This window comes from Lolium rigidum, chromosome 7 (assembly GCF_022539505.1).
Source record: "Lolium rigidum isolate FL_2022 chromosome 7, APGP_CSIRO_Lrig_0.1, whole genome shotgun sequence".
In the NCBI taxonomy this organism is placed as follows: domain Eukaryota; kingdom Viridiplantae; phylum Streptophyta; class Magnoliopsida; order Poales; family Poaceae; genus Lolium; species Lolium rigidum.
The window spans coordinates 142,309,561-142,324,000 of NC_061514.1; positions in this window are offsets into that span (position 1 = coordinate 142,309,561).

Sequence of the window (14,440 nt, forward strand, 5' to 3'; positions counted from 1 at the left end):
TGGGATACACAAGAGAAGGGACCGTCTGGTGTACTGGTAAAGTATCTCCACTTGTGTCTCGGAGGCTATTGGTTTCGAATTAGCCCCTTTTCATAAAGAAGCAAGGGAAATACTGCCTATATATCCCATTTCCTGGTCCCACAACTTGTGGGAGATTTTTGCACTGAGTACCCCTTATATATGGGATCACAAGATATTGTCTTCCCCCTATTTTCCAAAAATTATACTTTTACAAGTATTTAAATTGTTTCATGCAAAACCTCCTTTGAGACAGCTACACGATGTGAATTTTATATTAACCCTTATATTTTCTTGTGTACAATTTTTTGGAGTCCTGTCGAGATTCCTTCCAACTATCTTGTCATGATTTTTTTTTTGAGGAATATAATTTTTTTTTGAGGAATATCTATCTTGTCATGATCATCTTAGCATAAGGTTCGCACTTTTGTGATGTTTTTGGATTAAATTGCATCTAATTTCTTTCTTAAGCTTTATGTGAAACTCAAAATTATCCAAATAAGAACTTGTGATAATCTTATTGCAAAACCATCCAAAATATGTCAATGACTAAGCAGAGAGATATAGAGATATATATATGTAAACAAGAGAGAGATTGAGGGAATTCGCCACAAGTTGGGGCGTTCAGCTCATGTTAATATATAGGCCCGAGTACGGTGCCTTGGTACACAAGGATGCAATCTAATCCTACCAAACCAAGAGATATACATGATCGGTTGAGGAGATTGCTATCTACACTTGCCTAACAAACTATACAGAGTTGATACTCTAACATCCCCCGCAGTTTGTGCGTCGGGCGAACGAACACACAAACTGTACCGAAAGTCCAAGAAGAGCTGCGAGGGAAGCCCTTTGGTCATAATGTCCGCGAACTGCTGCGAGGAGGGCACATGAAGAACCCATATCTGGCCGAGAGACACCTTCTCCCGGACAAAGTGGATGTCAATATCGATATGCTTCGTACGGCTGTGCTGAACAGGGTTCGAGGCCATGTAGACCGCACTGACATTGTCACAGAAGACAATATTAGCGGCGCGGAGGGGTTGATGAAGCTCCTGGAGTAGCTGGCGCGTCCAGCAACACTCGGCGACGACGTGAGCGACAGCCCTGTATTCCGCCTCAGCGCTAGAGCGAGAAACAGTGGCTTGCCGCTTAGATGACCATGACACGAGGTTGTCACCAAGGTAAATGCAGTAACCAGATGTAGATCGGCGAGTGTCGGGGCAACCTGCCCAATCGGCATCGGAGTAGGCAGTGAGAGTGGTGGAGGGCGTCGCGTGAAGCTGAAGACCATAGTCGAGAGACCCACGGATGTAGCGAAGTATCCGCTTGACGAGGAGGAGATGTGGCTCGCGCGGCGCATGCATGTAGAGGCAGACCTGCTGCACCGCATGAGCAATATCCGGGCGGGTGAGCGTCAGATACTGCAGGGCCCCGGCAAAGCTGCGGTACTCCGTCGGGTCAGCAAGGAGGGGACCATCATCAGCGGAGAGCTTGCAACGAGTGTCAATAGGAGTGACACAAGGGTTGCAGTCGAGCATCCCGGCGCGCTGCAGTAGGTCGAGGGCGTACTGGCGCTGGGAGAGATGCATGCCGGTGGAGGATCGCGTGACGGAGACCCCTAGGAAGTAGGAGAGATCCCCGAGGTCCGTCATGGAGAACTCGCGGTGAAGGAGCCCGGTATGTGCTAGAGTAGCCGCGATGTCGATGCAGTAAGGATGATGTCGTCGATGTACAGCAGGAGATAGGCCACCTCGGTGCCCTGGCGGAGAACGAAGAGGGACACATCCGACTGCGAGGCGACGAAGCCGACTCGGTGGGCGTAGTGAGCGAACCGCTGGTACCATGCGCGAGGGGCCTGCTTGAGGCCGTATAGTGACTTGTGAAGCCGACAAACGTGGTGAGGATGAGCCGGGTCGATGAAGCCGGGGGGTTGAACACAATATACCTCCTCGTCAAGATTGCCATGGAGGAAGGCATTCTTGACGTCCAGCTGGTGTACGGGCCACGCGCGAGAGGTTGCGATGCTGAGGACGATCCTGATAGTGGCCGGCTTGACGATGGGACTAAAAGTCTCATCAAAGTCGACACCGAGCTGCTGCGAGAATCCACGGACAACCCATCTTGCCTTGTAGCGAGCGAGACCACCATCAGAGCCAAACTTGTGTTTGAACAGCCATTTTCCTAAAACAACATTAGCACCAGCCGGGCATGGAACAAGAGTCCATGTACGGTTCTGCATGAGGGCGTCAAATTCGTCAGTCATAGCTGCGCGCCAGTGAGGGTCATGGAGAGCGGTGCGGTAGGTTTTGGGAATGGGAGAGATGGCTGACTCGATGGCGGAGAGGTTTAGGCGCTCACGGGGGGGGGGGGAATGTGGATACCACGTTTGGCACGGGTGGTCATGGGGTGGGTATTGTCGGCTAGAGGGAGAGGTGGTGTTGCGGCAGAAGGAGGTGCTGCTGTGGGCGAGGGGTCTGGCGTAGGGGCGGCAGGGGTAGGTGAGGCAGCGGGGGAGGAAGCCGCGGGTGAGAAGTCTGCCTTGGCAGGCTCGCGCGACACGGGAGAGTTGGGAGCAGCGAAAGGAGCTGCCCCGAGTGAGATCGCGGCGCGCGGTGCGGGAGGAGGCACAGGTGGAAGGGAGTCGGTTGCTGCGAGGTCGAGGAGGAAGTCGAGGGAGTCGGAGGGAGGCGTAAGTGGTGTGGGTGGACTGGCAGCAAACGGAAAGGTGCACTCGTCGAACACGACGTGACGAGAAGTGATGACACGGCGGGTGGTCATGTCTAGGCAGCGATAGCCGCGATGAGAGGAGGGGTACCCGAGGAAAACACAAGCTGTGGAGCGCGGGGAGAGCTTGTGAGGGGCGGTGGCAGATAGGTTGGGGTAACAGAGGCATCCGAAGACACGAAGGTTGCTGTAGTCGGCTGGAGAGCGGTAGAGGCGCTCATAAGGGACGCAGAAGTCGATGGACTGGGAGGGGCGAAGGTTGATGAGGTGAGTGGCAGCGGAAAGGGCTTTGGCCTAGTATGAGGCTGGCATATGAGCTTGGAAGAGGAGGGTTCGGGTGATGTTGTTGAGGGTGCGGAGAGCGCGCTCGGCCTTGCCGTTTTGCTGGGATGTGTAGGGGCAGGAGAGGCGTAGGTGGATGCCGTGGCTGGAGAAGAAGGTGGTGATCGTGGAGTTGATGAACTCGGTTCCGTTGTCGGCTTGCATGGCAACTACGGGAAGGTTGAATTGGGTTTGGGCATAGGCGATGAAGTTGAGAATAGTGGTGGCGGTGTCGGATTTGTGGCGCAGGGGAAACATCCACATAAAATGAGAATATTCATCAACAATGACAAGGTAGTATTTAATGCCAGAGACACTAAGAACGGGAGAAGTCCACAAATCACAATGAATTAACGAAACGGCATGGTGCAAAAAGTTTTAGACCTAGAGAATGGCAGGCGAACATGCTTGCCGAGCTGACACGCATGGCACACAGGAGGTGTTGCATTATTACATTGAAGGGAAAATTTGCTAGATAAATGTGACATGGTGTCACGACCCGGATGCCCTAGACGTCGACGCCAAAGCTCATGGCTGGTGGAGGCGACGAGGCCGAGGCTGGAAGGCGGTGATGCAGCGGGGACGGTGTAGAGTGGACCGGTGCTATTGCATCGAGCTATCACGCGCCTGGTGCGAAGGTCCTTAATAGAAAAACCAAACGGGTCAAACTCAATAGAGACAAGATTATCTATGGTGAATTGACGAACAGATAACAGGTTTTTGATAATGTGTGGGACGATAAGAACATGTTTAAGAGAAAAGGTATAAGGTGGGAGAGGGAGGGAGGTGTGGCTGGTGCGGGAGATAGGCAGGGAGACACCGTTGCCGACGGTGACATGAGAGGGTTGGAAGGGTAGGGTTTGGGAGGGGAGTATACCGGGGTTGGAGGCCATGTGGGAGGTGGCACCCGAGTCCATGACCCATTCACCAGCAGCAGCAGGGGACGATGACGAGGAGGCGGCGTTGTTCAGGGCCGCCATGAGCGCAGAGCAGTCCCAAGCCGGCGCGCCGTCGTTGGTGGTTGCAGGGGCGCCGTAGTAGACGGGACCAGGGGAGGCTGGTTAGTCCCGAAGGCCTGACCGTGCAAGGGAGCCATCATGGTGGTGTAGGCCTGCTGGCCCAGCGGCACCCACGTCTGTGTGCGATGAGATGGCGGAGCCGGCGGTGCAGAGGGGCGCGGGCTAAGGAGCCCCTGGCCGCTAGGGGGAGCTGCGGGGCGCCAGGTAGGCTGCACAGGCTGCATAGCGCCGGTGGTAGGGTTGAAGTAGACCCAAGGCCCGACAGGAGGGCGAGGACCCCCGCTGGGGTTGTTGCCGTTGCCACTGGGGTTGTTGCCGTTGCCGCGGTTGCCCCGCCGGCCACGGTTACGGCCACCATTGCCGTTGCCCTGGCCGTAGCCAGTGCCGCCGTTGCCGATGTTGGCGGCGCCGTAGAGGGCCGTCTGCTGGTTGACGGGCGTGGCGTGGTGGAGCTGCGTCTCGCGCAGGAGCAGCATGGAGCGCGTCTGCAGGAACGACGGCAGTGGCGTCTGCATGGTCACCAGGCTGGTGAGGTCGGAGAAGCGCGGGTTGAGGCCGCGGAGGCAGGTGAGCACCAACGTCTGGTCGGTGACGGGTTGGCCGACATCGCGAAGGGCGTCGGAGAGCGCCTTCAGGCGGTGGCAGTAGGCGGTGACGGAGAGGTCGCCCTGGACGAGAGCGCGGAACTCGGCCTCAAGGTGGACGGCGCGGGTCATCTGATTGTCGAGGAAGAGGTTGCGGATGAGCACGTAGGCGTCGAAGGCGGTCTGGTTCTCCGCCATGATGATGTCGAGGATCTCCTCGCTGATGGAGCCGTTGACGAGGGATCACCTCGCCAGTGCCTACGTATTGTAGACTTGAGTTTCGGGAGAGAGCGACGATGGAGATTCCGGGGACGAGATTAGGCACACGACGTACCCAGCTTCGGGTCCCCTTGGTGGAGGATCCCTACGTGCTGCTAGCAATCCAGTATATGATCATAGATGTGTTTACAGGGTGCCGCCGTAGGCGGAGCTATGTTATCTATCTATTGTCCTCCTTATTTCGGGTGCCCTGGCTAGCTTTATATATGCAACCAGCCTAGGGTTTTACAAGAGTCCTGGTCGACTACTTCTTCGGGTTGCCTTGTTGGGCCTTCTCCATATTGGGCCGAGCCGATCCAGGTATACCAATAATGGGTACCCGAAGGGTATACCCATGTCGATAGCCCCGAGTGTCTAGGGAAGTCGAAGACTTGCGTAGAGACTCCAAGCATAATCATCTCCAAAGTCGAAGAAAATACAAGGCGAGGTCCATGTCGTAGATCATGTGTAGCGTAGATGATGTCGACGATTCTTGAAATTATTTTTCTATCGGGTGCGCGACAGCGCTCCCGATGGGAGTAGCCCCCGAGTCTATGGGTAAGTGCTTGAATTTAGGCATAGAATCAAGTTGTACTACTCGATGAAGAAACTTAACTATATTTCTGGAGGACTTGATGAAATCCATGTGCTCCCGATGGGAGTAGGCTCCACTCGAGTCGTAGAATCGAGTTGAGTCTACAAACCTTGATTGTCATAGATGCTGTCGAAGTTATTTTTCTATCGGGTGCGCGGCCAGCGCTCCCGATGGGAGTAGCCCCGAGGCTACAGCCAAGTGTTTGCACTTGGGTGTAGGCTCAACTTGCTTTTAATCGACACCACAATTTTTCCTCTTTCTTGTATCTTATCGGGAGGGTGAACAATACTCTCGATAAGAGTAGCCCCGAGCCTATGGGCAGGTGCTTGCACCTGGGCATAGACTCAAGTTGTACTACTCAATAACGAACTTGACTATATTTCTGGGCGCAGCCCCTCGTTTTATTGACTCCAGGCCGTTGCTATCTATGTTGTTCAGGGATAATGGTAAATGGGGCTGGTTCATCTGACGGATCAGGTACCAGTTAACTGCTCTTGTGGCAATCCCGCAAGAACCTACTTCAAGATCACGTCCCTGGACATGATCTCGGGACCTGGCGTAATTCGTCACGTGCCGCTTAAGGACTTACCATGATCCGAATTCCAGTAATGTTATCGGGTCCACAGCGCTTCGGGTTGCCTTGTTGGGCCTTCTCCATATCGGGCCGAGCCGATCCAGGTATACCAATAATGGGTACCAAAGGGTATACCCATGTCAGCCGTAGAGCCACGAGCGGACGATGAAGTCCTCGCGAACCCATGTAGGGGTGCGATCGGCGACAGGAGTCTGCACAGTAACATGTGGGGTGAGCTCATACTTTCCGAGGAGGACGGAGATCAGCATGCGCCACTTGGCGTAGTTGGACTTGGCGAGGTCGAGGACGACGGGCACGTGCGTTTTGACGCTGGCCACGCCCATCGCCAAGTTGGATGAGGACGGCGCCGTCAGGTCGACGAGAGCGGGGGCGGTGCCGAGGGCGAGGGTGCCGGCCATGCCCGAGGTGAGGGCGCCCGTCGTAGCCGTGGAGGGGGCGGCGCTGGTGTCGCCCATGGAAGTAGTGGAGGGCGACGGCTGGGGAGGGAGGCGGGTGGGCTAGGGTTTAGGCTTGAGATCGTTTTGAAGCTAGTCGTCTGATACCATGTAAACAAGAGAGAGATTGAGGGAATTCGCCACACGTTGGGGCGTTCAGCTCATGTTAATATATAGGCCCGAGTACGGTGCCTTGGTACACAAGGATACAATCTAATCCTACCAAACCAAGAGATATACATGATCGGTTGAGGAGATTGCTATCTACACTTGCCTAACAAACTATACAGAGTTGATACTCTAACAATATAGAGAGAGGGGATGACTACACATGCTCATCGGACTGAGATCAAATGCATCCGAAAGAAAATACCAGTCCAATAAATTAAGTGAGGTGGGTTTGATGTGATCCATTAGATTTGGATCAAATGATTCCTGTGGAAATGATTTATGGATTTATAAATGCCAAACCACTTAGTAAAAAGGGATTTCTAGTTTCGTGCCCCTGGTTCGTTAGTTGTACTCAGTTTTCCCCAGCCTCTTAACTTTTCCTCAGTTTTCCCCTCCATCTAGTTTGAAACCCCTTTCAGAGGCTCGGACGGGAGGGTTGCCGTCTGTTCAGAGGCTTTCCGTTACCGGTGACGGCTAGGGAGCCGCGGTGGTTTTGACTTGACCGTTGCTTTCGAAATGTGTTGACTATTGATCGGAAGAGCTGACCCAAAGCTTTCCCTCCGTCCGAGGCCGGAGGAGCTCACACACCGCCCCTCCGCCGCCACGCCATCCTGCCCACCTACCTTATGGCGTCGTCCGCCGCCGAGCCGGCCCCGCCCCCACCACCACCCCGGGGCTCCGCCTCCACTAGATCTGGATCTACCCCTGTCCTCTTTGTAATTCTGTCTGGTGTGCCGACTATTCCCGCCAGCCGTGGAGAAGATTGGGAATCGGAGGGATCTAACGCATGGATTCCATCTGGGTAAGCATCGTCTGCCTATCCCATGTGAATTAACGAGTAGGCACTTTTTGAGCGCCAATCGTTGTTGCTCAACTAACGGCGTTGCTTTTCGAATAGGATGGATCCATCGCTGGCTTTTCGGCTGGTGGTTAGGCTGGATTCTAGCTTTACGCATGATTCTAAACGCTGTAAGACTGGGTTTAACTTCCCTGCGGTGGTTGCAACCACCATCTCGTTAACGGATTTCAAAGCTAACATCTACGATAACTACACCTGGAGCTCTCTCGATGCAGTTCATTTCGAATATTTCAACAGCTCGGAGGGAAGATTTGTTCCACTAATTTCCGAAGACGATCTGGGATTTCTTTTTTGCTTTGAATGCTTCTTGCCGGTTCGGTAAAATTCGTATCCATGTGGACAGGGTCCAGGCATCATCCGAGTGTCGGGGCATCATCGGGTGGTCGGGCATCATGTCTCTCTACTCGCTGCCTGCTCGCTAATAGTGTGCGCCGTGGCGCTCCTTGTAGGTCCACAGCAGCACCATCTGTCCCCAGTGCTAGTGGTAGCCAGATCGTTCGTACGGTCGATGTGGAGGACGATGCAGACATTGAGGTCCAGCCTCCTCAAGATGATGAGGATGAGTTGATGTTTCCTGAATTGGTAGATCGATGCGATAAGCGGGCAATGGAGGATCAATACATGGAAGATATGGCTTTTGGTGCCAGATTTGATGACACTGATGATGAAGAGAAGAATGAGAATGATGACAGCCTCGTTTTAGCCGATTACGAAGGTGAAGACTTGCCAACAATTGAGTGGAACAGGGAGAATCCCCAGCTTGTAGAAGGCACCGTGTTTCAAACGATGATGGACTGCCGTAATGCAATTACTACATATCACATTCTCACTAAGAATAATTTTGAGGTTATTAAAAGTGAGCCGGGTAGGTTCACAATTAAATGCCCATACCTAAGGTGTAAGTTTAGGCTGCATGCATCCACAATGCGCGAAGCGGCTTGGTTCGAGTACTATGCCAACCGGTTGTGTATTTAGATCACGGTGTAAAATTTGTTATCTATTACTGACATCCCTTATCATTATGTTTCAGATAAAGAAGAATAAGGAGATCCATAGGTGTCCACCTCTAGGGGAGAGCCAGAGCTGAAAACAAAGCTAGCGAAGACTAGGTGGTTAGCGGATGTAATCCTAGATTGGCTGAGAGAAAATCCTTCACTTGGTCCAACAAGCACTCGTAAAAAGGTGGTTGAGAAGTATAAAATGGAAGTACCTTACATGAGGATGTTCTATGCAAAGGAAATGGCTCTTGAAAAGATCAATGGTCCATGGAATGAAAGCTTTCGGTTGCTTTACACTTTCAAAGCTGAAGTGGAGATGGCTAGTCCAGCAAGTGTTGTAGCGATAGACAAGCATACGAGTTCCCTACAAATTGAAAAGCGGGAAGGTAATGCACAAGGAATGTTTTAGAAGGGCTTTTGTTTGTTTCAAAGCGTGCTTGGAAAGGCTTTTTGGACGGTTGCGAGGCCTTATTTGGCCGTGGATGCATCAGCTCTTCATGGCAGGTTTAAAGGACATCTAGTTGCTGCTACTTGCGGTTGATGGACATAATTGGATGTTCCCTGTTGCTTATGGGGTTTTGGAGGTTGAGTCACAGGAAAGTTGGACTTGGTTTCTGCAGAATTTGCGCGACCTTATAGGTCATCCACCAGGACTTGTTATCCACACAGACGCTTGCAAAGGTTTGGAGACTGCGGTAGAAGCAGTATTTCCTGGAGTGGAGCATAGGGAATGTATGCGACACTTGGTACTGAATTTTACAAAGAAATTCAAGGGTAAAGTTTTTACTGACAACCTATGGCCAGCTTCATACACATGCAGCTCTAGGAAGCATCTGTTTCATTTGGATGTGTTGTATAAACAAAAACCTGGGGTGAAGGAGTAATTGGATGAACATCATGGTAGGGTGTGGTCAAGAAGCCAATTCAATGAAATTTGCAAGGTAGACTATGTAACAAGTAACCTTGCGGAGAGTTTCAATTCAAAGGTCAAGTCATTGAAAGGGCTTATGCTTGTGGCAAATATTTGATAAGATTAGGCGGATGATCATGATAAAGATCGATCTGCGTCAAAGAATTGCATCCACAAATTATGTTGGCCATCTCATGCTCCCATCTTTGATTAAGTCTTTGCATGCCGGGGCAAAACAATTGAGGATGCAATGCGTCGAAAAGGAATGGAGGCTGAGGTAACCTACATCGACAAAGAAAACATGCGATGGAGGTATCCGAGTGAGTTTGGTTGATAGGACATGCCATTGTAGGGTATGGCAGATCCGTGGGATACCCTGCATACACGCATTGTTTTTCATGAGTGTTATAGGGGGTGAAGATGGTGAAGTTGATCAGTATGTGTCAGAGTATTTCTCTGTTGCCAAATTTAGGGCTGCATATGCTATGAATGTTCCTACCTTGTTGGGAAAAGACCAATGGATGAAAGTCGATCCGGGCTTCAAACTCGTACTCTCCGATATTGACTAGACCGGCAGGTAGGCCGAGGAAGAATAGGATCGAGCTAGTGCGAGAGGGTGGTGCACCGATTCGAAAACGTAAGTGCAAATGTTGTGGAATCCTCGGACACATTGCTAGGCTTTGTAAAAATGGAGTTGACCCATCTTTTGGAATGGAAGATCAGGCGGGAGCGAGAAAATGCGAGAGGAGAATGAAGCAGCAATTCAACTTGAGATTGAAGCAGCGAGTTCAACATGAGGTGATTGAAGCGAGCAAATGCGAGAGGAGATTGAAGCGACAGTTCAACATGAGGAGATTGAAGCAAGCAAATGCGAGAGGAGATTGAAGCGACGAGTTCAACATGAGGAGATTGAAGCAAGCAAATGCGAGAGGAGATTGAAGCGACAGTTCAACATGAGGAGATTGAAGCGAGCAAATGCGAGAGGAGATTGAAGCAGCAATTGAACATGAGGAGATTGAACCGATGGATCGAGAGCAGAGGGAACTGATGGATGTAGAATGGCTTCAACCGATGAGTCTAGAGGAGAGGGAACATTATAGTCGAGAATGCCTCGAAAGTAGTAAGGCCATGATAGAAGCTAACTTCGAAGAGTACATGGCAGAAGAAAAAGCACAAGCTTTGCAGAAGAAGAAGAACAAGAAAGAGGGCAAAAGGAAGGTAGACACCGGTAATATCCCTGGTAGGGTTACCCGGAGTAAGGTGGTGGCCCCGGCGAGTCACACCAGGAGCAAGAGAAAGATTTTATTCGAACAACTAATTTGAATTTGTATGAACAATTTGTATTGTGGTTCCCTTTGTATTGGGGACCCCTTTGTGTTGAACAATTTGTATTGGGGATGCCTTTGTGTTGAACAATTTGAATTTGTATGAACAATTTGTATTGTGGTTCCCTTTGTATTGGGGATCCCTTTGTGTTGAACAATTTGAATTTGTATGAACAATTTGTATGCCACATTTAAGCCACATTTATCGTTTTAGGGTTTTAGGGTTTTAGGGTTCAATTCAAAATAATTCAAAACATGGTGGAACCTTCCCATGGAGCCTTGTTATGTTACCTACAACCTAGAGAAATAATAATGGAAAAGGAAATATAGAGATATGAAGTTTTTATGCCAAAAGCTTCAAAACCACTTCCTAGTCCATGAGCTACTAGATATGAAGATGCAGGGCTTTCTCGCTCAATAAACCTCCCAAATACCCACTATGCTTACAAACTTTGTCCAAATGAGTCCAAATTCGTCACACTTGTGTATCTTTGAGTTGCAAACAATATCTAGTCGGCCAAAATGTAATATATTGTTCAAATAACACAATTTTAAAATTTTTATGCCAAAAGCTTCAATTTCCCTTAGTCCGTTTATTATTTGGGTGCCCCTGTTTTACTTAGTGTTACTCAGTTTTCCCCTCCGGGCCCACTTGTTTTACTCGGTCATACTCAGTTTTGCCCTTCCGATAAACATTTCCTCACTTTTCCCCCTCTTAGTTCTACTCGGTTTTCCTAACTTGTACTCATCGGCTGATCTCCGATTGGTCGAGATGTATGTCACACGGATCTTGGTTAGTTGAAATCTCAACGAACGCTTGCACCGTTCGATCATTTATGATCGGACGGCTCTGCTCTCTCTCTCTACCACGATGGACGCATACGGAGACAAGAGCAGAGCACATACCTACCAACCACGGCGATCGCATATTCCAGTCGCATCCTCCTCTCTCGTATTTCCTCTCTTACTACGGCGGTCGCGGCGGCGCGGATCTAACCGTGCGTGCGGCGGCGCGGATCTAACCGTGCGTGCGGTGGCGTGCGGCGGCGCGGATCTAACCGTGCGTGCGCCGTGGATCTAAGAGTGCCGGTGAGGATCTAACCGTCAGAAATAGTTGAAATGTCTCTCTCTGTCTCTCTCTGTCTCTAACCGGTGAGGATTCTATTCTCAGATCTGTTGAATGATGAAGAACACCAAGACGGCGGCCGTGCCGACAGTGGTCATCGATGCCACGAACATTGAAGCCATCGCCTACAACATCGCTTCGACGGCGCGGACCCAGCCTTCAATGTCGGAGCTCGTTGATGTCTCACTTCCGGTGCCGAGAGTGCGAATCGATGCCAAGACGATTGAAGCCATCGTCTACAACCGCGCTGCAAAGCCGCCGATCCAGCCCTCCGCAGATCCGTCGCCGATGAAGTACACCAAGACAGCGGCGGTTCCGACACTCGGTCATCGATGCCACGAACATTGAAGCCATCGCCGATAACATCGCTTCAACGTTTGATGGGGCGAGATGACCGTGTTCGACGCCGCAAATTGGGATAAATTATGATAAATTTGTATTTTTCAATTTCCAAATGGGATAAAATTGTTCGAACTACTACCTCCGTCTCAAAAAAAGCTTCTCCACGTTCTTGATGTGTCCATGTACATCCGTATGTATGATTTGAATTCTATCCCAACTTGATTGGGAAGATATTGATATGTATTTGATCCGGAGGCTGGTACATGCTTTCACTTTTGGGATCCCTTCACTTTTATAAAATGTTCATGCATTCTAAAATTATCGTGCGCATTACTTAGCACAAGTAGGAAATTATACACCAAAATACAGTGCTTAGAGCCACAACAAAATACAGTGGTTAGATCCATCTACTGAATAACAATTCTATACTAAATCGTCTACCAGAACCACATAACTGCTAGGACAGGGATGACACCTAATAAAACTGCACAGATGAATCTACTTTTCTCCTCTCCCATCACTTTAAGTTCATGTTCTAGATTTTCTACCACTTGATCAAATACGGCAAGATCTGTCTCAACTCTCAACTTCTCCTTGCGAATAAGCTCTGAATTCTTCTTTTCTTCCTCCACAATACGCTTCAGCTCGAATATCATCGGGTTTTTACGGGCCAATTCATTACCTAAATTGGCCACCTTCTCCTCCAAATCCATCCTCCGGCTACACCACTCGGGTTGATTCATCTTGGTATGCAATGTACCATGGATCATCGGCTTGCTCAGCTAATCGTAACAATAATGGAAAAAAGAACAACTGAAATCACCCCAACAGGCCATGGCGGAACTTCAAATTCAACGGTAGTACAGAGAGTTGAAGCTAGATACCTGCACTTCCGACGAGGTAGGAGAAGTAGAACGTGGCCACGACATGATCGAATCCCCACCCTCGCCGGTGTACCCGCTACGACCGGACATTGAGGACTATTTCGTACACCGCAAACTCCAATAAATTACGGGAACCGAATCGATTAGGGGCGGGGAGGCAGAAGCGGAGGTCTTACCAAGCTATACCAATTGGTGCGCGGAACAAATCCCGGTCGTCGTGGGCGGCGGATGCTGCTTGCGGCGGACTTTCCTGCGGTGGGTACAATGCGTGCGGACGAAACAAGTGCTGGAGCCGTGGTTGACGTGCAGCGCCGCGGTTCGTCCGACGCCGCCGGGGAGCCGAGCCGGCGGCGCGACGAGGCGTCGGCGATGGCTGCTCCGTCCGACGGTGGGGAACGAGCTGCCGGCGATTCTCCGGTCTAGCTTAAGAATAATTAATTAGCGAACTTGTTGCTTCTCTCTATGATATTCTCTAAAGACATATATCGGAGCGGCAATATGTGAGTTTTCCTGAAAAATAGACGACCCACGCGGTCATTGGCTGCGCAGGCCCCACGAGAGCGGCAATATATGATTTTTTCTCTCTAAATAAGTAGACGATCCCACTCGGTCATTGGCTGCGGCAACCACACGGAGCGACAATATGTGTCTTTTCCTGAAAAATAGACGACCCCACCGGTCATTGGCTGCGGAGGCCCCACGGAGCGGCAATATATGATTTTCTCTAAATAAATAGACGACCCCACCGGTCATTGGCTGCGGCAGCCCACGGAGCGGCAATATATGTCTTTTCCTGAAAAATAGACGACCCCACTGGTCATTGGCTGCGGAGGCCCCACGGAGCGGCAATATATGAGTTTCTCTAAATAAATAGACGACCCCACCTGGTCATTGGCTGCGGCAGCCCCACGAGCGGCAATATATGTCTTTTCCTGAAAAATAGACGACCCCATCGGTCATTGGCTGCGGCAGCCCTATAGAGCGGGCCCATTTGTCATTGGCAGCACCGCGTATAAAATCATGAAATAAAACGGCCCACACGTCGGCGATAGATGGATGGCTGCTCCGACGTGTCTCCCGACCCTACCCGTCGGCACGAGACGGTCGGGGAGGAGCTGCCCCTGTGCGGCCCCACCCGGTCAGACTAACGGTCAAGGCCTCGACCCGACGGCTACCAGCCGTTCCAGCACTTGTGCGTGTTTCAAACTAGAGGAGGGAAAACGAGGAAAACTAAGGGCGAGGAAAAGACAACTAACGAACCGGGGCACGAAAAT